General features: G+C 37.5%; 1 long non-coding RNA gene and 1 pseudogene across 3 annotated transcripts in view; one reads left to right on the forward strand and one right to left on the reverse strand.

Moving 5' to 3' along the window:
• LOC110347684 (uncharacterized) overlaps positions 1-24071 on the forward strand; it is a 174641-nt gene that overhangs the window by 137673 nt on the left and 12897 nt on the right. The window lies entirely within an intron of this gene.
• On the reverse strand, positions 13232-14582 carry LOC101703419 (actin-related protein 2/3 complex subunit 2 pseudogene; annotated as a pseudogene).

Below are 24071 nucleotides of genomic sequence, written 5' to 3' on the forward strand. Positions count from 1 at the left end.
GGATTTCTGGAATTCTAACTATTATATGCCTATGTGTAGATTTTTTTTTTTTGATCAAGGCTAGCTGGAGTCCTCTATGCCTCACTTATCTGTATGTCAAGTTCTTTTCCCCTCTTTGGGAAGTTTTCTGCCATCACTTCTGTGAACAGTTTTTTATGTCTTCTGCACTCTCTCCTCTTTCTTCATTGACTCCAATAAGTCTTATGTTATTCTTCTTTGCATCATCTAGCAGCTGCTGGATTGATTTCTCATGTTCCCTTACAATTTTAAAGCAATTTTTCTTTTCCTGGTCACTAGTTGCAATCTTTTCTTCTATATCTGAAATTCTATCCTCACATTGGTTCATTCTGCTGTGCAGACTTTTGATGGAGTTTTTAGTCTCCTGGAAATCTGTTTGCATCTGTTTTATGGATTCCATTTGTTTCCTGTGTTGATACTCCATCATGTTCCTCAGATCCTCTATTTTTTTTTTTATCTGTGTGCTCTCTAGATTTATTAATCATGTCTTGGACCATGAGCACAATCTTTACTGTTATCTGAGTAATTATTTCTGATTTCATTTTTCCCAGATCCTCTTTTGTTGCCAGTTCAGAGAGTCCAAGTGTTTGAGTATCAGATTGTTCCATCTCATTTCCCTTTGGGGTTGCTGTAGGTGATCCAGAAGTCTGTTTTTGAGACTTGTTTACGTGTCTTCTCATTTCTACAGTGTGGGGGGGTTTGTGCTTCTGGCACCTGCATGACTCACCTTCTCTGCCCTAGGAGCTTGGAATGGCAGTGGGGGAGCTTCCTTCTGGGTGCTCTGATTGGCTCAGCTTCTCTGCCCTAGGAGCTTGGGATGGCAGTGGGGGAGCTTCCTTCTGGGTTCTCCATCCTAGTTTGTAGAAATTTCAGCCTACTTCAAGGTAAAATAACAAACAGGCATGGCAGAGCAGAAACAATATGGTACCCACAAGGTAGCAAATGTAACAGCAGTTCTATTAATTCTTTGGGGGAAGATACCCACCAGGGGAATAGCTGGGTCAAATGGGATTCCCAATCCTAGTTCTTTGGGGTATCTTCATACTGTTTCCACAGTGATTGCACCAGTCTACACTCCCACAAGCAGTGGAGTAGGGTTCCTCTTTCCCCACAGCCCTGCCAGCATTCATTATTGGCTGATTTCATGATAGCAGCCATTCTCATTGGGGTGAGGTGGAATTTGTGTTGTTTTCATTTGCATCTCTCGAATGACCAGTGATGTTGAACATTTTTTCATATATTTATTTGCTATTTCTACTTCTTTGTCTGAGAAATGTCTGTTCATTTCAGATGCCCATTTTTTGGATTCAGTCTTTAAATTTGGGAGGTCTGATTATTTTAAGTTCTTTATAGATTCTAGATGGTAGACCTTTGTCTGAGGGTCAGCTGGTGAAAATTTTTTCCCAGAGTGTGGGTTGTCTCTTCATACTGCTGGTGGTTCCTCTTGTTGTGCAGAAGCTTTTTAGTAAGAAGAAATCCCACTTGTTGATTTTTTGTGCTAGTTTATGGGTAACTGAGGTTTTGTCCATAAAATCTTTTCCTACACGGATGTCTTCAAGAGTTTTACCTAATGTGTCTTCCATCTGGTTTGGTATTTCTGTTTTAATATTTAGATCTTTAATCCACTTGAATTTTAGTTTAGTGCACGGTGAGAGATATAGGTCTAGTTTTAATCTTTGGCAAGTTGAAACCCAATTTTTCCAGCACCATTTATTAAAGAGGCTATCTTTCTCCAGTGAGGGTGTTTGGCTCCTTTGTCAAAGATGAGATAGCTGAGTGTGTCTGGAGTTGTTTGTGCCTCTTCTAATCTGTTCCACTGGTCCTCAGGTCTATTTCTTTGCCAGTACCATGCTGTTTTTATCACTGTGACTTTCTAGTATAGTTTCAAGTTGGGGATTGTGATAACCCCTACCTTGTCTTTATTTCCTAGTATTGCTTTTGCTATTCTAGGTTTCTTCTTGTTCCAAATGATTTTTTTGGATTGTTTTCTCCAGGTCTGTGAAGTATGCTACTGGAATTTCAATTGGGATTGCATTGAATCTGTATAGCAGTTTTGGAAGGATAGCCATTTTCACTGTATTGATTCTTCCTACCCAGGAGCAAGCAATGTTTTCCATTTTCTGATATCATCTTCAATCTCCTTTTTCAGAGGGCTATTGTTTTCAGAGTAGAGGTCTTTGATTTCTTTTGTTAGGTTGATTCCTAGGTATTTCAATTTTTTGGTGCTATTGTGAAAGGAATTTATTGCCCCATTTCTTTCTCATGATTCCGTTTTTTGTGTACAGAAAAGCTATTGATTTTTGTGTGTTGACCTTGTCTCCAGCTACTTTACTCAACTTGGTTATTAAGTCTAGAAGACTTTCAGTGGAGTTCTTGGGGGTCTTCTATATACAGTATCATGTCATCTGCAAATAATGACAATTTGACTTCTTTGTTTCCTATCTTTATTCCTTTTATTTCTTTCTCTTGTCTAATTGCTGTGGCTAATGTTTTCAAAATTATATTGAACAGGAGTGGTTATAGTGGACATCCTTGTCTTGTTCCTGGTTTTAGTGTGAAGGATTTCAGGTTTTGACCATTTAGTATGATATTGGCTGTTGGTTTTTCATAGATAGCTTTTATCAGATTGAGGTAGAGACTGTCTATTCCAATTTTTTGGAGAGGTTTTTTTTTATCATAAATGAGTGTTGGATTTTGTGGAATGCTTTTTCTGCATCTTTTGAGATGATCATATGGTTTTTGTCCTTGGCTGTATTGGTATAGTGTATTGCATTTATTAATTTTTGTATGTTGAAGCATCCCTGTATCCCTGGGATGAATCCTACTTGGTCAGGGTGTATGATCTACTTGATGATCTTTTGCATTCTATTTGCCAGTATCTTATTAAGGATTTTTGCATCTATATTCATTAGTGAGATTGCCCTATAGTTCTCTGTTTCAGTTGGGTCTTTTTCTGCTTTGGGGATCAAGATGATCAAGATGATAGTTGTTTCCAGGAATGAATTTCAGAGTATTCCTTCCCTTTCAATTTCATTGAAGAGTTTAAACAGCAGTGACAGTAGTTCCTCTCTAAATGTCTTGTAGAATTCAGCAGTGAAGCTATCAGGACCTGGGCTTTTCTTAGTTGGTAAGATTTAATTAAATTTTCAATTTCATTGATTGATATTAGGTCGCTTAGAATTTTTAGGTCATCTTCACTCAACTTTGGAAATTCACATATATCTAGGAATCTGCCCATTTCTTCTGTATTTCTACCTTTTTGGCATATGGGTTCTCTAAGTAGGCATTGATAATCCTCTGGATTTCTTCTGGGTCCATTGTGATTTCACCCTTTTTGTTGCTAATTGCATGAATTTGGATGTTTTCTTTCCTTTTTTTGATGAGGTTGGCTAAGGGTTTGCCAAATTTTTTATTCTTTTGAAGAACTAACTCTTGGCTTCGTTGATTTTTTGTATCATTCTGTTAGTCTCCATTGCATTGATTTCTGCCCTGATCTTTATAATTTCCTCTCTTGTATGAGCTTTGAGTTTGTCCTGCACTTCTGTTTCTGGAAGCTTGAGGTTCAGGATCAGGTTGTGTAATTGAGCTCACTCTGTTTTCCTAATGTGAGTATTCACTGCTATGAATTTCCATAGTAAGTCCGCTTTCATTGTGTCCCATAGATTTTTATATGATGTATTGTCATTGTCATTTAATTGTAGGAACTGTCTGATTTCTCCTTTAATTTCCTGTATGACCCATTGGTTTTTTCAGAAGTGTGTTGTTCAATTTCCATGTGTTCATGAAATTCTTGTAGTTTCTTTTGCTATTGATCTCTAATTTAATTGTACTATGATCTGATAATATACTGGGGCTAATTTCAATTCCTTTGCACTTACTTAAACATGTTCTATGAGCGAGTATGTGGTCTATTGTGGAGAACAACCCATGTGCAGCTGAAATGAATGTGCATTCTGATTTTGTGGGGTGGAACACTCTGTAAACATCTTTTAAGTTCATTTGTTCAAGAGTTTGATTGAGTTCTAGTATTTTGTTGTTTATTTTTTGTCTGGTTGATCTATGTATTTGTGACAGTGGTATATTGAGGTCCCCTACTACTATTATATTAGTGCTTGTATGATTTTTTGTGTCTGTTAGTATTTGTTTTAAATAGGTGTACTAGTGTTTGGTGCGTATATATATTAATGATTGTCATCTCTTCCTCTTGGATCATTCCCTTTATAAGGATGTAGTGTCCTTCTTTGTCTCTCTTCATCAGTTTTGGTTTGAAATCCACTTGATCTGCAGAGAGAATAGCTACTCCTTCTTTTTTCAGGTTCCTGTCCCATTGAGTATTGTTTTCCACCCTTTAACTTTCAGTCTATGAGTTTCTTTTAGAATTAAGTGTGTTTCTTGAATGCAGCATATTGTTAGATCTTGATCTTTGATCCATTCTGCCAGTCTATTTGTTTTGTTTGTTGAATTGAGACCATCAACAGTGATGGTTATAACTGATATGTATCGACTTATCCTTGTCATGACTTTTTCTTTTTGTTGGATTCTCCCCCATTGCATTTTATTTCTTGTCATGCCTGATGGATTCATTCTGCTGGGCTTCCTGGGGTTGTGATATTCATTGTCTTTCCCTAGGATATTTAAAAAAATTTTTCAGAGTGGTGATTTCATATTCATGAAGTTGCTAAGGTGCTCTTTGTCATGAAAGTATCTTATTTCTCCATCAATTTTGAAAGATAGTTTTGCAGGGTACATCAATCTCGGTTGGAGGTTGTTTTCCTTTAGGGCTTGAAATACATCACTCCAAGCTCTTCTTGCCTTGCGGGTTTGTGTTGAGAAGTCTGATGTGTTTCTGATGGGCTTAGCTTTGTATATGATTTGTTTCTTTTCTCTAATTGCTTGCATAATTTTGTTCTTCTGTTGGGTTTCTGGGATCTTAACAATTATATGCCTATGTGTAGATTTTGTTTTTTAATTAAGGCTAGTTGTAGTCCTATATGCCTCACTTATCTGTATGTCAAGTTCTTTCCTCCTGGTTGGGAAGTTTTCTGCCATTACTTCTGTGAACATTTTTTTATGTTGTCTGCAGTTTCTTCTCTTTCTTCATTGACTCCAATCAGTCTTATGTTATTCTTCTTTGCATCATCTATCAGTTGCTAGATTGATTTCTCCTGATCCTTTACTATTTTAAGAAATTTTTATTTTCCTTGGTCAGTAATTGCAATCCCATCTTCCACATCTGAAATTCTCTCCTCGCATTGGCTCATTCTGCTGTGTAAATTTTCAGTGGAGTTTTTAATCTCCTGGAAATCTTTTTGCATTTGTTTAATGGATTCCATTTGTTTCCTATGTTGGGATTCCATCATGTTTCTCAGTTCCTCTATTTTTTTTTATCTGTGTCAGCTCTAGATTTATTAATCATGTCTTGTACTATGGACACAATCTCTGCTGTTATCTGAAATTTTTTCTGATTTTATTTTTTCTGGGTCCTCTTTTGTTGCCAGTTCAGGGAGTCAAGGTGGTTGAGTATCAGATTGTTCCATCTCATTTATCTTTGGGGTTGCCTTTGGTGATCTGGAAGTCTGGTTTTGAGATTTATTTACATGTCTTCTCATTTCAACAAATGCAGCCTGCTGTACCTTTGTTGAGGCAACTTTTTGCCCACCCAATGGTCTGGAATTCTCAGCAAGCCACAGAGCAGCCTTTAATCTGCTGCTCACCAGTATACCCATTTCTCGGTTTGGAGTGTTGGGCTTCTGGTTCCCTGAGCTGACCTGTTGCCTAGGCAGGCTTCTGGCTGGGGCCTGTGCACCCTTGGGATGGTATCTAGGTGTGCGTCTCACTGGTTTCCCTATGAAGCTGTTGTCTGGGAGGGCCTTTGGCTTGGTTGGGTGTGCAGGAGCCTCTGGGGTTGGGGCAGAGCCCTGGTTGGGATCCACCTGTGGCCCTGCTAGTCTGGGCCTCACAGCTGCACCCCAAGACCTGTGTGCCCTTACCAATGGAATGGCAGGGCTCTGGCTGTGTTTCATCCTTTGATTTTTATTCAATGAATTTCTTTTTGGATTAAATATGTTTCTTGTCTACAGCATACTGTTGAGCTTTATTTTTTGATCCATTCTGCCAATCTGTGTCTTTGTGTTGGGAGACTGAGACAATGCACATTGAAAGTTATTACTAAAATGTATTGGTAAGTTTCTGTAGTTTCATTACTTTCCTTTTGATTATTTCCTTTATGCTTACTTGTTCACTCTGCCTGGTATATTCATTCTGTTAGAACTTAGGCATTGTTTACTTCACTGTCCCTTTCTAGAAGATCCTTGAGAATTTTTGGAGTCCTTGTTTGGTGGTCATGAATTTCTCTAGGTGTTCTTTCTCATGGAAATACCCTATTCATTTATGAATTTTGAAAGATAGCTTTGTGGTTATAACAGTTTGAGTTTGAAATTCTTTTCTTTTAGAGACTGAAACACTTCATTCCAAGCTCTTTTGGCCTTTAATGTTTGTGTTGAGAAGTCTCATGTAATAATTCTAATGGGCTTACCTTTATAAGTAATTTGTTGGTTTTCCCTTATAGCTTTTATTATTCATTCTTGTGTTGGACTTCTGGGATTTTGTCTATGATGTGTCATGGAGAAGTTTTTTTTTTCTGATAGTGGCTATGTGGGGTACTATATGCTTCACTTTGTATGTTAAAATACTTCCCCATACATGGAAAATTTTCTATTATTTATGTAAATAGGTTTGGGTAATGACATTTATTCTTTCTTCTGATTTTGTGCTAATTCCAGTTAATCTTTGTTTAGTTTTCTTTACATTATCTAGCAGCTCTTGGATCCATTTTTCATGTTCTTTTGTTGTTCTTAAGGTATCTCTCAATATATAGTCACTGCCTAGCATCAACTCTATTTTCTAGTTCTAATACACTGTCCTCACATTGATCACTTCAGTTGTTCACAATTTAAATGGAATTTTGAATTTGTCTGCTTTCTGATTGTTATCATGGGCTCAGTTTATTGCTAACCTAGTCATTCTCACTTTGTGTTATTTTGTTTAACGTAGCTTGCTTTTTACAGATTTCTTCTGTAAATTCACTGATAATTTTATTGTGTATTCTCTGTTTGGTTATATCTTCTTTGACCTCACTGAACACCTTACTAATCTATTTTTTAAATGTCTTCTTTCATCATTTTGAATAATTCAGCTATGTGTCTTTTGATTTCCTCTCCTTTGATGCCCTATGGATGAAGTTTAGGGGAGGCAGAAGTTTTTGGAGGCATTTTGTTGCCTTGTCTTCTTATATTTCTCTTTCTTTCTCTCCTGAGGTTTGGGGATTGATTATATTGGAAAGACTTTGTTGCTAATAAGTAGATCACTTAGTGTCTCTTTTCAGTGATACTTGCTGGATGTGAATAATAATAAGGTTTTGTTGCTGTCCCAAGGTAAAACCCCCTCCATAAATTTTGGAGAGGAGGGTGAAGTATAATTAGCAAGCACTCAGTTCTGGAGAAATGGAGCACCACATTGTTATTGACACAAAGACAATCCAGATAGTGGCATGAAGAGAAAATCAATTAATAGCAAGAACAAGGCCACTCTGGCAATAGTAACAAAATCAATAACAATAATAGAGTCAGAGACGAACTGGATATTGACATACCATATGAACCAATAATATACCACCCTTATCCTTAGAAAAGAGATCTTTAATGGTGGCATAAACACAAAGACAAGCCAAATATTGCTAAATGCAACAATTATACTTCCACTTACAATGGAAAAGAATTCATCAATAATTGCACATTTTTAAGGAAATATCAAAAGATTAACAAAGTTTAATGTTTATACTAGTAATGATAAAGGTGTTGGGGATGGGAGAGTGAAACAAGTAATCTGAAAAATAAAGAAAAAGAGGAAATAAAAGTGAGATAAATGGTCCTATTAATGAGTAAAAGGAAATTAGCAGAATTAGATAAATGTAATAGAAAAGAACTAATAAGAAAAAAGAATTTAAAAATTAGACAGAGGAAGAAAAATTTTGGAGCAGTGAGTGCCAGCAACTCAGGTTCTCCAGGACAAAGTGCCTACAGTCCAGAAAGTAGTAGCTTGGATAGGAATCAAAGTATAAGGAGGTTACATTAAAACTAGGGGGGAACTGACAAAGGAGACAAAGGTTTAAGTGATACCCAATAAATCACATCACAGAGGTGAGACAAAGGTCACTGCAGATCACGGGACCACAAGCAGAACTGGCTGACACCCAGTTAGAAGACAGGGTAAGGTAAAACTTTATCTCACTGAGAACTGGAGAACTACAGAACCACACTGGGGCCAAGAGAATCACTGACAGTTGGAACCAGCAGGAAAAACACGGGACACTGTCTCCAGAGTGGTCTTCCACAATCAGTAATTCATGAGTGGCCCCATTGCAGCACCTACTGCCACAGTCATGAAACAGGAACTAGTGGGTTGCCACTCTAGGGAAGGGCTGAGTGTTTGAACCTGGGTCCCAGAGCAGCCTCTTGGCTGCAAGCCATGGTCCAAACTGTCAAGTTCCCTGAGTGAATGAGAGAAAAACAACCACAGGGGGTAGTCAGCACTGGAGAGCAGGCAAATGGTGTCGTGCTGAGGCACTGAAGCTGGTGAACAGGGATCCAGCTCATGCAGAAGCCAGGTTCAGCCTGAGTTATACAGGATTGGAACCTCACATTGGTGCCTTGTTCTCACTGTAACTGGATGCTTGCATACAGCACCATCTTGGGGGCAGAGAGCCACTTTAGACTTCCAGTATAAACAGAGATATGCCCTGGATAGCAGAGATGGATTTAATAATATGCTTACAGAAATCATCCCAAACAGGAGAAAAGAGTTTAAAATACAAGTAACCAATGCTTGTAGAACAACAAACTATTACGACAGAAGAAGAAGCTCACTAAGGCATATCTTATTAAATTACCAGATATCCAGCAAAATAACCATAATTTTAAAAGAAGTCAGAAGAAAACAACAACAAGAAATCACATATGAAGGTAATCCAATTAGAATCACAGCACACTTCTCAATAGAAATCCTCAAGGCTAGAAGACATTGCAGTGAAGTATTTCAAGTCTTGAGAGCAAATACACTTCCAATCCAGATTAACCTGCCCAGCAAAGGTGTCCTTGAAAATAAATGAAGAAATAAAGTGTTTCCATGAAAAAGTCCATCTCAAAAGATACATGAGTATCAACTCAGCTCTTGAGAAAATACTAAGAGTATTCTAAATAGAGATAATAAAACAGACACAGGTAAAAACACAGAGGAATCTAGTGATATCATTGGATAAACAGAAACAAAAAAGTCAGGAAAATAAAAATAAAAACTTCACCGACAGATAAAGAAGGCATTGATAGTAAATAACCAATACATCTCAGTAATATCTCTCAACATTAATGGCCTCAACTCCCTAATTAAAGTCTGAGATTGGCAAACTGGATCAAAAAACAGAATCTAACAGTCTTTCGTATTCAAAAAACTCATCTAGTCTGAGAAGATACTCATAGACTAAAAATTAAAGGATGGAAAACAACATTCCATGCATCAGGACCCTGAAAACAAGCAGGGGTAGCAATTCTAATGTCAGACATGGTAAACTGCAAGATAAAACTGATTAGAGAGACAAAGAAGGCCACTACATACTGACTAAGGGAACAATCCAACAGGAAGAGATAACATTGATAAACATATATGCACCAAATACTGGAGCAAATATTTTCATAGAACAAAAACTGCTAAAATTAAAAGATCAAATAAACACTAACACAATCATAATAGGGGGTTTGAACACCTTACTTTCACAAAGAGAGATCAACTAAACGAAACAACCAGTAAAGAAACATTGGACTTGAACCACACCATTGAGCATATGGACTTAATAGATTTATACAGAGAATTCCACACTGCTACACAGAGTATATATTCTTTTCAGCAGCATATGATACTTTTTTCTAAAATAGATCACTACTAGTCCACAAATCCTGCTTACATAAATTAGAAAAGAATTGAGATTACCCCTTGGATACTATCAGACAACTGTACAATGAATGCAGAAATTAATGACAGAAGAAATTTCAGAAAAGGCAAAAGCTCCAGGAAAATCAACAACATACTCCTACACAAACAATGGATCACAGAAGAAATCGAAGAAGAAATTGAAAAATTTGGGGATTTAATGACAATGACAGTACAACTTACCAAAACCTCTGAGACACCATGAATGCAGTTCTTATAGGAAAATTCATTACAATGATGTTTACATCAGGAAAACAATGCAAGCTCAAATAAATAACCTTATAAAAATCTTAAGATACTTTAGAAACAACAACAAAGCAGCTCCAAACCAAAATTAAAGAGCGAAATTATAAAGATGAGGGCAGAAATCAGTGAAATTGAGACAAAAAATGAATTGAAGAGCTGGTTCTTTGAAAGAACAAATGAAATAGATAAGCCCCTAGCCAAACTCACCAGAGAAAGGAGAGATTCATATCAATGTAATTAGAAATGAAAAAGTTGAAATCACAACTGACACTGTCAAAATCCAGAAGATAATAATTACTTCAAAAATTATATTTCAACAAATTAGCAAAGTTTGAAGAAAAGAACAAATTCCTTGGCACATAAAGACTACCAAAAGTAACCCAAGAAAACAAATATGTTTAGCAACCCAATAACAAGTAATAAAATTGTCATAATAATAAAGAATCTACAAATTAAAAAAAAAACCTCTGGACCAAATGGATTCATTTTGAATTCTACAAAATCTTTAAGAATGTTATATCACCAATACTCCTAATGTTCTTCAAAGAAATTGAAGTCATTTATGGAAGTTAGTATAAGCTGGATCCCAAAATTGTAGAAAAAATGAAGTTTGTGAACTGGAATACCACTGTACTTGAAACATTAGTTAGTGCAATTATGGAAGAGAAAGAAATAAAAGGGAAACATAGGAAAGGAAGAACTCAAATTATCATTATTTGCAGGACATGATACTCTACATAGAAGACCCAAAACTCCACCAAAAACCTTAGAATTACTAGCCAAATTCAGCAATGCAGCAGGGTATAAGATCAACATACAAAAATATTAGCATTTGTGTACACCAATAATGAACTGGATGAGAAGGAAATTATGAGAATGACACCATTCACAATAGCTTCAGGAAAAAAGAAATATCTAGGAATTAACCTAATCAAGAATGTGAAATACCTCTACAAAGAAAACTACAGTAATCTGGGAGATTGAAGAAAAAATTAGAAGATGGAAAACTGTTCTCTTGTCTTGGATGGGCAGAATCAATACTGTCAAAATAGCCATACTCCCAAAACTGTTAGGCAAATTCAATGTAGTCCTAATAAAAATACCAAGAGCATACTTTACAGATCTAGAAAAAATAATCTTAAAATTCATATAGAGCCAGAAGAGACCCAGAATAGCAAAAGCAATTTTGAGCAACAAGCCAAAAGCAGGAAGGATAGCAATACTTGACTTCAAACTATACTACAAAGTAATAGTGTTAAAAATGGCATGGTACTGGAACAAAAACAGATACATGGATCAATGGAATAGAATTTATGATGCAGAATCTTTCTATGAAACATTCAACTGTTCAATCTTTTACAAGGGGGCCAAAAGCATATGTTGGAGGAAAGATAGCCTATTCTACAAGTGGTGCTGGAAAACTGGCTGTTTGCAGAAGATTGAAACTGGACCCTTATCTCTCACCATGTACTAAATTAAAATCAAAATGGATCAAAGATCTAAATATTAAAACAGAAGCATCAAACCTATCAGAAAATAGAATAGGTAAAACACTTGAAAACATAGGTGTAGGAAAAGATTTTCTAAACAGAATCTCAATTGAACAAGAATTAATAGCAAGAATCAACAAATGGGATTAGATTAGACTAAAAAGCTTCTATACAGCAGAAGAGACAATTAATAGAGTGAAGAGACAACGTACAGAGTGGGAAAAATTTTTTGTAGCTACTCTTCAGATAGAGAACTAGTATCTAGTATATACAAAGAACTAAAAAAAATTAATCCATGGTCAAGAAATAGGCAAGAGAAATGAACAGTAACTTCACACAGGAAGAAATACAAATGGTCTACAAATGGCTATTAGAGAAATGCAAATTAAAACAATGCTAAGATTTCATCATACTAGAGGAAGACTATGGATTTCTCAAAGATCTGAAATTAGAAATTGCAAATGATCCAGCTATCCCTTTGCTAGGTATCTTCCTCAAAGAGCTGAAGTCATCATATTACAGCAATACACACATACCAATGCTTATAGCAGCACAATTCATAAGAGCTAAGTCCTAGAAGCAGCCTGTATACCCATCAACAGATGATTGGATAAAGAAAATATGGTATGTATATATAATGGAATATTAGTTGGATATAAAGAATGTCAAATTTGATGTATTTTTAGGATTATGGATTCACCTGGAAAATGTACTGTTGAGTGAAATAAACCAGACACACAAGCTTAAATACTGTATAGTGTCTCTCATTTGAGTGAGGCAAAGAGAATGATAAAGGATGGACAGAAGGAAACAAGGGGATGGATCTCTGGTAACAGGGAAGTGGACCAAAGGAATAAGGGCAAAGTGTAAGGAGGAAGGAAAGGGGAAATAAGTAGAATAAATATATACCCTGTTCAGGGGCCTAATAATCTCAATTAATGTAGAAATTATATACCATAACATGAGCTAAGATGAATAATATCAACAAGAATGAAAAATAGGATATGGAACTTGGAGGAGGAGAGAGAGTGGGGGAGGGAAGGGGACAGAATTTTTTAAAAAACTGTACTGTGTACATGTGACCATTCCTCAAGATGGTTGTACAGTGCACAAATGGTAAATATGTACTAATAAAATAAAGAAAAGAAAAAAGAAAAATAGAAAAACAAAGAAAAGAAAAAATAAGAAGAGAAAAATTAAAAAGGAATTTTAAAACAAATAAACAATCCTCATTGAATAACAACAACAGAAAAATTACTCCAAGTAATTTCCTTTATGTGTTCGATTGAGTCTATTTTTCTCAGGTTCTGCAATCTTGGAATCCAGCAGATATGGGGGAAGGATACAGAATCATGCTAAGATCAATTTTCTTTCCACAGTCATGTTTTTGTGTGTGAATGTTGGCTCCTTCCTGAGCTCTCCCTCAGGGTGGTCAATGATATCTGACTAAGGTTTTTTTTTTTTTAAGGTAGAAAGTTTCTTTATTAATGACCCCAACCGTATTTCTTCAGATACAGGAGTTTTGAACTCAAATACTTAGGAGAAAACAAGTTAAGTTTGCATTATCCTGCAACTCATTACCAGTAACATATTGCAAAGCGAAACAGCTTGGAAAAGAGGGTGTGAGGGGAGGGGAGGGAGGGAAGATAAAAGAAGAGGAATTAAGTTGATCAATTGGAACTCTTTTTTTCTTTTAAATTCTTGGGAACTATGAAGTCCTTGCAAGCACAGCTCGTTTCTGCAGATTATTTTCCAAACGCTTACAAAATGGAACCCAAATGGAGAATCCCTTAGAACCTGGAGAGGTGCAACATGAAGGGCCTCGATTATCCAGCAGCAAGCTGTCCCACCTTCAGTTGCCAGCGCTTCTTCCTCCGTTCCCAAGAGTTAGCAGGACGAAAATGTTTTCCCCATGATTGTTTTCATTTCTTTTTTCTCAGCATCTGGGCGTGCACGGTTCAGGACCTTGAGGAAGTCAGATGTTTTTGCCCGCATACGTGTGTGAATATAGGCTTGGAGCACTTGAAATGGTAGTGCAGGTAGTCCCGGAACGTGTGGATCAGGTTGATGGTTTTGTCTCGGGAACTGGCATTGGTATGGCGAGGGAACAGCACAAAGGTGATGTAGCCAATGTTGTCGCCCACAGTGGCATCTGTGTCTTTCAGCTCTAGAGGAGGTTCTCTGTGGCTAAAGAGGACCTGGGGGGCTGTGTGGCTGGCTCTGCATCCTTCTTTGAACTGCTGCATGAACACCTTTCCAATGACCACGTTGTCATCATCTTTAAACACTGTGCTGAAGACTACTATGACTCTGTCCTTTTTAGATTCAACATACATGGTTTCATCATCCCTGTAGTGGATAACTGCCCTGTTCTCTCCTTACATGCCCTCTTCTTGGAATTGGAAGTATTTCTCAAAGACAGAGGCAAAACAATTTCAGTTCAACATGCCAGCCTGATGCACAATGGAATCTTTGGATGCAGGCAGATTCTCAAGGTCATATAGCAAAGAGACATTGTATCCTGATTCTGGATTTACGAAGAAGCTTCCATAGACTCTCTTTAATAGCTCATCAGCACCATGGGCCTGAAGTTCCTTGTAGAATTTCAAAGAAATACTGACCATCACTTTTGTTTTGTCTCCATTAGGATTTGAAATATGATAGAGGACCCCATCAAAATCTGCAAATGTTACTTCTACTGCTTCTGGTTTATTTCCAGCAGCCACATTCTCGAACTTGAGTGGGCGTCTCCTCGATGATGCAGTTGTTCACCTCCAGCAGAATCATACCTCTTTTCTCATCCATCTTTGTGCCTCAAGTTGAATTTTTCTGCCTTGATTTATAGCCTGTGGGTTTGTGAGTTGTCACACTGCTCCAGAGGACCCTCTGTTTGAAAGGCCAAGGCTGTGGCAACCGTCCAAGCCCAGCCATAACCTTCTTCATATTGGTAGATGTGAGAAGCAAGCAGAACATTTAGTTCTGTACTGAGTGCAGGCAGAGGAGTGTGGGGCAGGGTGGCAAGAGGGTTAAGCAGCCTGCTGGACTTAATGCCAGCACTTTCAGGCCCAGCACTCTCTGGAAGCCACATACACCCAGCCTGGCTTTTTCCCATGGAGGGTGGGAATCTTCCACCATTCCTGGCCTAAGCTTGAACTTCTCAGGGTGTATGTCCATCCTGTACTCTCTCTACAGCTGTCTCCAGTGTCCCTCTCTCACCCAGTCACTATGCCCAGAAACCCTGGAGTATAGCTGCTCTGAGGCTCGGTCCCAAACTATTAACCCTTTCCCCAAATTTCTCCTGGTTAAACCTTCTCAAATATGGTGGGCACTGCCCTGGATTTTCTCCCCAGCTGTAGCCTGCCTTGTGGCAGGAGCCACTTTCAGAGTAAAATATCATGCACTTTTTGCAGTTTATGTAGCTGTGTACTTTTCTTGGGACCAGGACTGCTGACCCAGTTCACTGTATCTCCCTAGAACCACTGTCCCTCTCTATTTTACCCTACATCAGCAGTGATCTGCCCTTCCCCTTCCCCTGAGCCAGAGTGAGCCTTCCAGACTGCCTTGTTCTTTTCCCTGTACTTTCCTCTTTTCCTTTCCAGCTTCTCCACAGCTTCCAGTCTTCCCATCAGCTCCCTCCAAATTCCTGGAGGGAGAGTCACCTCTTTCTTCCTCTTCATCAGTTGTCTTCCAGGTCTTTCAACTCAAGGTGGTGTTGAGGCTGCACTTTGCTGCCAGTCTCTATCATCTCTGTCACCTATTTTTCTTTAGACAATTAGATCTATTTACAATAAATTTAAAATACATTTACCCACACATCTCATTTCTAGAACTCTCTGTCATTTTGTATTGATCTAGCTTTCTCTTTGGCACCACTTATATTACTCTTAGAAAAATTCTCTAAAGATTTTGTACGCCATACCTATTGACGACACATTTTCTCAGTCTTTGTCTGGAAATTGTTTTATTTGAGTGCCTTAGGGTTTCATAGGTATTTGTTCTTTGTATAGTTACTGTTTTCTGTGCTTTTCTTTCAGCACTTTACCCACTATGAGCCATTTTCTCCAGCTAACATAGTTGTAGATTAGAAGTTGTCACTCACTTTTATCTGTGTTCTTCTGCTCATATTTTTCTTCCATGGAAGATTTTGAGGTTACAACATAGCTTTAAGCAATGGGTCTTTGATTTATCATGGTATGATTTTCAGTTTGTTATCCTTCTTGGAAATTGTAGTCTTTTTTTTTTGTATTAAATTCTTTTATTGGTACATTGTAGGTATACAACACAATTACATTTCTCATTGGGAATTGTACCTTTACATAATGCATCCTGGTTCTTATTTTTTCCCCATTCCTAGCCCTCCCTTCATGCCCTCCACCCTTCCCTATTTACAAAGACTTTATTTACATTTTTTCCATTTCTCATCCTTTTTCCTTTCCCTTCTTTCCTTTCCACTGCCCCTCCCACTACCCCTACCCCTTTGGACCTTTTCTTCCTATTTTGCATTATCGATTATTCATTCTAATCATTGGTACATTTTAGGTATACAATATAATGACATTCATCATTGGAAATTTGCACCTTTACATAGTCTCTCTTGGTTCTTATTTTTCACCCTTGCCCAGCCCTCCCTTCAACACCTCCAGTCCTCCCTATTTACAAAGATTTTGTTCCTATTTTTCCATTTTCTCATATTAATTCCATTCTCTTCTATCCTTTCCCCACCCCTCCCACTTCCTTCCCCTTTGCCCCTTTTCTTCCTATTCCACATTACCTATTATACATTTAGTCCTTATTTACACTTTCAGTTTCTCACTCCCGAGAAACTATTTGGTATTTATACATGTGTGTCCTATTTATTTCACTTAAGAGTATTGCCTCAATGTTCATCCACTTAGCTATAAATGTCTCTAATTTCTCTCTTTTTATGGCTGAGTAGTACTCCATTTTAGAAAAAACCACATTTTCTTTATCCAGTCTCCAGTTGTTGAGCATTTGGGCTGTTTCCAAGTTTTAGCTATTACAAACTGTGCTGCTATGAACATGGGTGCACATATATCACTGTGGTATGATTCTTTTAATTCTTTGGGGAAGATGCCAAGCAGTGGAATAGTGGGATCAAATGGGACTTCCAGTCCTAGTTCTTTGAGGTATCTCCATACTGATTTCCAGAGTGCTTGCACCAGCCTACACTCCCACCAGCAATGGAGCAGGGTTCCTCTTTCCCCACAGCCCCGCCAGCATTTGTTATTGGTTGATTTCATGATAGCAGCCATTCTTTCTGGAGTGAAGTGGAATCTCAGCGTTGTTTTCATTTGCATCTCTCTAATGACCAGTGATGTTTTTTCATGTATTTATTTGCTATTTCTACTTCTTTGTCTGAGAAATGTCTGTTCATTTCAGATGCCCATTTTTGGATTGGGTCTTTAAATTTGGGAGGTCTGATCTTTTCAAGTTCTTTATAGATTCGAGATAGTAGACCTTTGTCTGAGGAAGAGCAGGTGAAGATGTTTTCCACCATTGTGGGTTATCTCTTCACACTGCTGGTGGTTTCTCTTGCTGTGCAGAAGCCTTTTAATAAGAAGAGATCCCATTTGTTGATTGTGCTAGTTCATGGGCAACTGAGGTTTTGTTCATAAAATCTTTTCCTACACTGATGTCTTCAAGGATTCTACCTAACTTCTGTTCCAACTGGTTCAGAGTTTCTATTTTAAGATTTAGATCTTTAATCCATTTTGATTTTAGTTTAGTGTATGGTGAGAGATATAGGTCTAGTTTTAATCTTTGGCAAGTTGAAACCCAATTTTTCCAGCACCATTTATTAAAGAGGCTATCTTTCCTCCAGTGAGGGTGTTTGGCTCCTTTGTCAAAGATGAGATGGCTGAGTGTGTCTGGCATTCTTTCTGCATCTTCTAATCTGTTCCACTGGTCCTCAAGTCTGTTTCTTTGCCAGTACCATGCTGTTTTTATCACAGTAGCTTTGTATTACAGTTGCAAGTTGGGGATTGTGATACCCCCTGCCATGTCTCTGTTACCTAGAATTGCTTTTGCTATTCTGGGTCTCTTCTTGTTCCAAATGAATTTTTGAATTGTTTTCTCGAGGTCTATGAAGTATGCTGCTGGGATCTCAATTGGAATTGCATTAAATCTATATAGCAGCTTTGGAAGTATGGCCATATTCAGTATATTAATCTTTCCTACTCAGGCGCAGGGGATATCTGTCCATTTTCTGATATCATCTTCAATCTCTCTTTTCAGAGTGCTATAGTTTTCAGAGAAGAGGTCTTTGATTTCTTTAGTTAGGATGATTCCTAGGTATTTCAGTTTTTTGGATGCTATTGTGAAAGGAATTATTTGGCCTATTTCTCTCTCAGTGAGTCTGTCATTGGTGTAGAGGAAAGCTATTGATTTTTGTGTGTTGACCTTGTAACCAGCTACTTGGCTCAATTTGGTTATTAAGTCTAGAAGACTTTTTTTTGGTGCAGTTCTTGGGGTCTTCTATATAGAGTATCATGTCATCTGCAAATAATGACAATTTGAGTTCTTCATTTCCTATCTTTATTCCTTTTATTTCTTTGTCTTGTCTAATTGCCATGGCTAATGTTTCCAGAACTACATTGAACAAGAGTGGTGATAGTGGACATCCTTGTCTTGTTCCTGATTTTAGTGTGAAGGATTTCAGGTTTTGACCATTTAGTATGATATTGGCTGTTGGTTTTTCATAGATCGCTTCTATCAGTTTGAGGTAGAGACCATCTATTCCAATTTTTTGTATGGTTTTTATCATAAATGCATGTGGATTTTGTCAAATGCTTTTTCTGCATCTATGGAGATAATCATATGGTTTCTGTCCTTGGCTCTGTTGATATACTTTATTACATTGATTGATTTGCATATATTGAACCATCCCTGCATCCCTGGGATGAATCCCACTTGATCAGGGTGTATGATCTTCTTGATGATCTTCTGCATTCTGTTTGCCAGTATCTTATTAAGGATTTTTGCATCTATGTTCATTAGTGAGATTGGCCTATAGCTCTCTTTTTCATTTGGGTCTTTCTCTTCTTTGGGGATCAAGGTGATGCTTGCTTCCAGGAATAAATTTGGGAGTATTGCTTCCCTTTCAATTTTACTGAAGAGTTTAAATAGTAGTGGCAGCAGTTCCTCTCTAAATGTCTTGTAGAATTCAACAGTGAAGCCATCAGGGCCCGGGCTTTTCTTAGTTGATAAGTTTTTAATGACATTTTCAATTTCATTGGTTGATATTGGGTTGTTCAGAATTTTTAGGTCTTCTTCGTTCAACTTTGGTAAATCATATGTATCTAGGACTCTGTCCATTTCTTCTGTGTTGTCTATCTTACTGGCGTATAGGTTCTGGAAGTAGGTATTGATGATCCTCTGAATTTCTGCTGGGTCTGTTGTAATTTCACCGTTTTCATTCCTAATTGCATGGATTTGGGCCTTTTCTTTCTTTTTTCTGACAAGATTGGCTAAAGGTTTGTCAATTTTGTTGATTCTTTTTAAGAACCAATCTTGGCTTCATTGATTTTTTGTATTGTTCTCTTAGTCTCCATTGCATTGATTTCTCCTCTGATCTTTATAATTTGCTCCCTTGTATGAGCTTTGGGGTTGTCCTGCTCTTTTTTTTCTAGAAGCTTGAGGTTCAGCATCAGGTTGTTTAATTGGGCTTGTTCAGTTTTCCTAATATGCGTATTCACTGCTATGAATTTCCCTCATAAGACTGCTTTCATTGTGTCCCATAGATTCTGATATCTTGTATTGTCATTGTCATTTAATTGAAGGAACTGTCTGATTTCTTCTTTAAGTTCCTCTGTGACCCATTGGTTATTCAGAAGTGTGTGGTCCAATTTCCACGTGTTTATGAAATTTTTTGAGTTTCTTTTGCTATGGATCTCCAATTTCATCGCACTATGGTTTGATAATGTACGGGGATAACTTCAATTCCTTTGCACTTTCTTAAACATGTTCTATGTGTGAGTATGTGATCTATTTTGGAGAATGACCCATGTGCAGCTGAGAAGAAGGTGTATTCTGATTTTGTGGGGTGGAAGACTCTGTAAGCATCTGTTAAGTTCATTTGTTCAAGAGTTCGATTGAGTTCTAGTATTTCATTACTTATTTTTAGTCTAGCTGATCTATTTATTTGTGACAGTGGGGTGTTGAGGTCCCCCACTGCAATTGCATTAGTGCATATATGACTTTTCATGTTCATTAGTATTTGTTTTATATAGTTGGGTGCACTAGTGTTTGGTGCATAGATATTTATGATTGTCATCTCTTCCTCTTGGATTGTTCCCTTTACAAGGATGTAGTGTCCTTCTTTATCTCTCTTAATCAGTGATGGTTTGAAATCTACTTGATCTGCCAAGAGGATAGCTACTCCTGCTTTTTTTCGGGTTCCTATTGCATGGAGTATTGTTTTCCACCCTTTAACTTTCAGTCTATGAGTTTCCTTTTGAATTAAGTGTGTTTCTTGTATGCAGCATATTTTTGGATTCTGCCAGTCTATTTCTTTTGATTGGTGAATTGAGACCATTAACATTGATGGCTATAACTGAAACATATTGACTTGTCATTGCCATGACTTTTTCTTTTTGTTGTGTTCTCCCCCTTTACATTTAATTTCTTGTCATGCCAGATGGGTTCATTCTGCTTTGCTTCCTGGGGTTGTGATCCTCAATGTCTGTTCCTAGGATATTGTGTAAAATTTTTTGGAGTGCTGATTTGGTATGCATGAAGCTCCTAAGGTGCTCTTTGTCATGAAAGTATCTTATTTCTCCATCCATTTTGAAAGATAGTTTTGCAGGGTCCATCAATCTGGGTTGGAGGCTGTTTTCTTTTAGGGCTTGGAATATGTCACTCCAAGCTCTTCTTGCCTTGATGGTTTGTGTTGAGAAGTCTGCTGTGATTCTGATGGGCTTTTCTTTGTATGTGATTTGTTTCTTTTCTCTGAGTGCTTGGAAAACTTTGTTCTTCTGTTGTGTTTCTGGAATCTTAACAATTATACGCCTATATGTAGATTTTTTTGATCAAGGCTATTTAGAGTCCTGTATGCCTCACTTATCTGTATGTCAAGCTCTTTTCTCCTGCTTGGGAAGCTTTCTGCCATTATTTCTGTGAAGAGATTTTTTATGTCATCTGCACTCTCTCCTGTTTCTTCATTGAGCCCAATCAGTCTTATGTTATTCTTCTTTGCATCATCTAGCAGCTGCTGGATTGATTTCTCATGTTCCTTTATAATGTTGAAGCAATTTTTCTTTTCCTGGTCACTAATTGCAATCTTATCTTTTATATCTGAAATTCTGTCCTCACATTCGCTCATTCTGATGTGTAGACATTTAGTGGAGTTTTTCATGTCCTGGAAATCTATTTGCATCTGTTTTATGGATTCCATTTGTTTTTTATGTTGGGATTCCATCATGTTCCTGAGCTCCCCTCTAGATGTATTAATCATGTCTTGCACTAGGAGCACAATTTCTCCTGTTATCTGAGAAATTATTTCTGATTTCATTTTTTTCAGATCCCCCTTTTTTGCCAGTTCAGTGGGTCCAGGTGGTTGAGTATCAGAGTGTTCCATCTCATTTCCCTTTGGGGTTACTGTAGGTGATCTGGAAGTCTGGTTTTGAGACTTATTTATGTGTTTTCTCATTTCAATTGGGGGGGTGCATCTGTTGCTGCCGGCACAGATTACCTCCCCTGAGCTGGGAGAGGTGGGACAGGTCCTGGGACTGGCAGGATGGATGGCAGCCTGGAAGCCCCTTCCTCTGGGCTGGAAATGGCAGGAGGGATGGTTGCTGGGAAGCCCCTTCCTCTGGACCAGGAGCAGTGGGACAGTGGCTCAGAATCCCCTACCTTTGGGCTGGAAGCAGCAGGAGGGATGGTCTGTATCAAACATCTTCCTGATACAAAACCAATATTAAAATTTTCTTCCTGTTTCTGATCTCCAATAAAGTATGATTTTTTTGATAATAGTTCAGATTATAATATTTTATACTATTTAGCACAGTACTTGACTCATAATATGTGTTCCAATATTAATTAGTAAAATAAACAAAAATACCTTTCAAACCATTTTGGTGTAATATATTAAAAGGAGAGAGAAACCAAGGTATTTCATCTCCTTTTATCTTTAGTTTATTCCTTTTAACCAATTGTGTAAAGTACAAGTATTTATGGAAACAATCTTCTTTCAATATCTGTTTGACGTTGCCTTCAAAACCCCTAAGGACATAGGGTATAACGTTTACATCACCCTAAAACATCGTTCTCTATATTTTGAATCATTTTTAATTTATTTATGATACCTAATATAATGTAAATGGTATATAAATAATTGTTATTCCATATTAATTAGGGAATAATGCTGTGAAATAGAATGCATATGTTTAGTGCAGATGTAATTAAAAAATAGTTTTAGTGCATGGTTGAGTGAATTTCTGAAAGTGGAGCCAGTAGATATGGAGGGGAGACTGCATCTATGCATAAATCTGCATATGTTTGCTAACTATATTTGTCTTAAAATTAATGAATTACAATTTTAGTTTTAGATACTTTTTTTGGAAACACCATCTTACTATGTAGCTCAGGCTGGGCTCCAAACTTGGGGTGATCTTCCTGCCTCAGCCTCCCAAATACTGGGATTATAGGTGTGTGCCACCATGCTAAGCAAGTTTTCAATACTTGATACTGAATTTTACTCTATATACTAATTATCTTTGAGAAACCCCATGCTGTATGCAGATGAATTCCACATATCCCATTGCATGTCTCATGTCATTCTTAAGCTCCAAACTGAGAATTTCTACTGGAATATGCAGAGGAACCTCAGTTTTAATTATGTTCACATTGGCACATATCACCTATTTTCTTAATTATGTCTTCTCTTTTGTGTTTTCTAGCATGACTTTCAGGTAAATTCCAGAACTCTTAACCTGATATGGAAAAATCTTTTAACACCTAATCCCTGTGACTTCACTATTTTTTTGTTGTTTTGGTACTGGGGATCAAACTTGGGACCTTGAGCTTGTGAGTCAGGCAGTGGAACCACTGAGCTAAATCCCCAGCCCTGACTTCAGTATTCTTACAAAACACTCTGAATCCTCCCAACTCTCTATGACATTTATAACTTCATCTACTTTATATATTCACTTATTTCCTTACCTATTCTTTTTGCTTCTAGTAGTGGATGTCCTCTGGGTACTTTAGATCTCTGCTTCACCTTTCTTATTTGTTCTATGTCCAATGTGTTGTGTGTGAGTGACATTAATAGGATTCTTTGCCTCTGCTACCTGGTTGAGTTCAGTCCACAATGAGTTCTGGGACGAATGGAAGGAGCTATGTACAAAAACTTATGTCCTCCTTTCAAATTCATATGTTGAAGCCCAACCTACAGTGTGATTTTATTTGGAGAGAGAGTTTTTTTTAACCTCTGAATAAATCAGAGTTCACTGGGTTATGCTGCTCTAGTGAAAACTGTAATGCACTTTCAGGGCTGAAGAAATTACTGTTTTCATCTTTTGAGAATGTTCATAGCTGATGACTCTCAGCTGTCAATCCTCTCTGGGAAATGCTCTTGGCTTCATCTAAGGTTACAAATCCCTACTAGGGCAGCCTACATTTACTGACTAATTGATTTAGTGTGTGAAGACCCCATTCCCTGCCCTCAGCACAACATGAAGAGGGTATCACAGCTTCATAGCTTCCCATGGAATCAGCTGAGTTACTGTAGTGATGGGTACTACAGCCCATCCTCTCTCTCTGATCACTGATTTCCCTTCCCTACATGTGTGATGTGACAGTATTCACTAAAGAATATTCTATATGCCAACCTCAATCATAGACACCATTTGCAGGGGAGCATATTTGCAAGTAACAACCCCAAAATCTCAGTGGCTTAACAAAACAAGTATTTGCATTTTCTTCATATAGTCATTTGGAAATTTAGGCTAATCAAGGCTCTGTCTTGTTTCTATGCCATCTGAAACAAGTAGGCACCAGGTTTGGGTTCCTGCCTCAGCTGAACAGTGCCAGCTTTTCTATTCACTGGTTTGGAAATGATCAAGAACTTTTCCACCACAGTTTATTGTCCATAATTAGTCACATCACCCTAGCTGTGTGGGAACAGGTGATGTATTTGGTGAATATCATACCTGTGCCATTCTCCCCAAGCCTTACTTTTTTTCTGTACAATTGAAATAATTTTACATAAAAGTGTTGTGAATGTTAAGTGAGTATCATACAAAAGAAGCATTAACCTTT

The sequence above is a fragment of the Heterocephalus glaber genome, unplaced genomic scaffold, assembly GCF_053883595.1.
Source record: "Heterocephalus glaber isolate CG9 unplaced genomic scaffold, H.glaber_assembly_v1.0 deba00000281, whole genome shotgun sequence".
In the NCBI taxonomy this organism is placed as follows: domain Eukaryota; kingdom Metazoa; phylum Chordata; class Mammalia; order Rodentia; family Bathyergidae; genus Heterocephalus; species Heterocephalus glaber.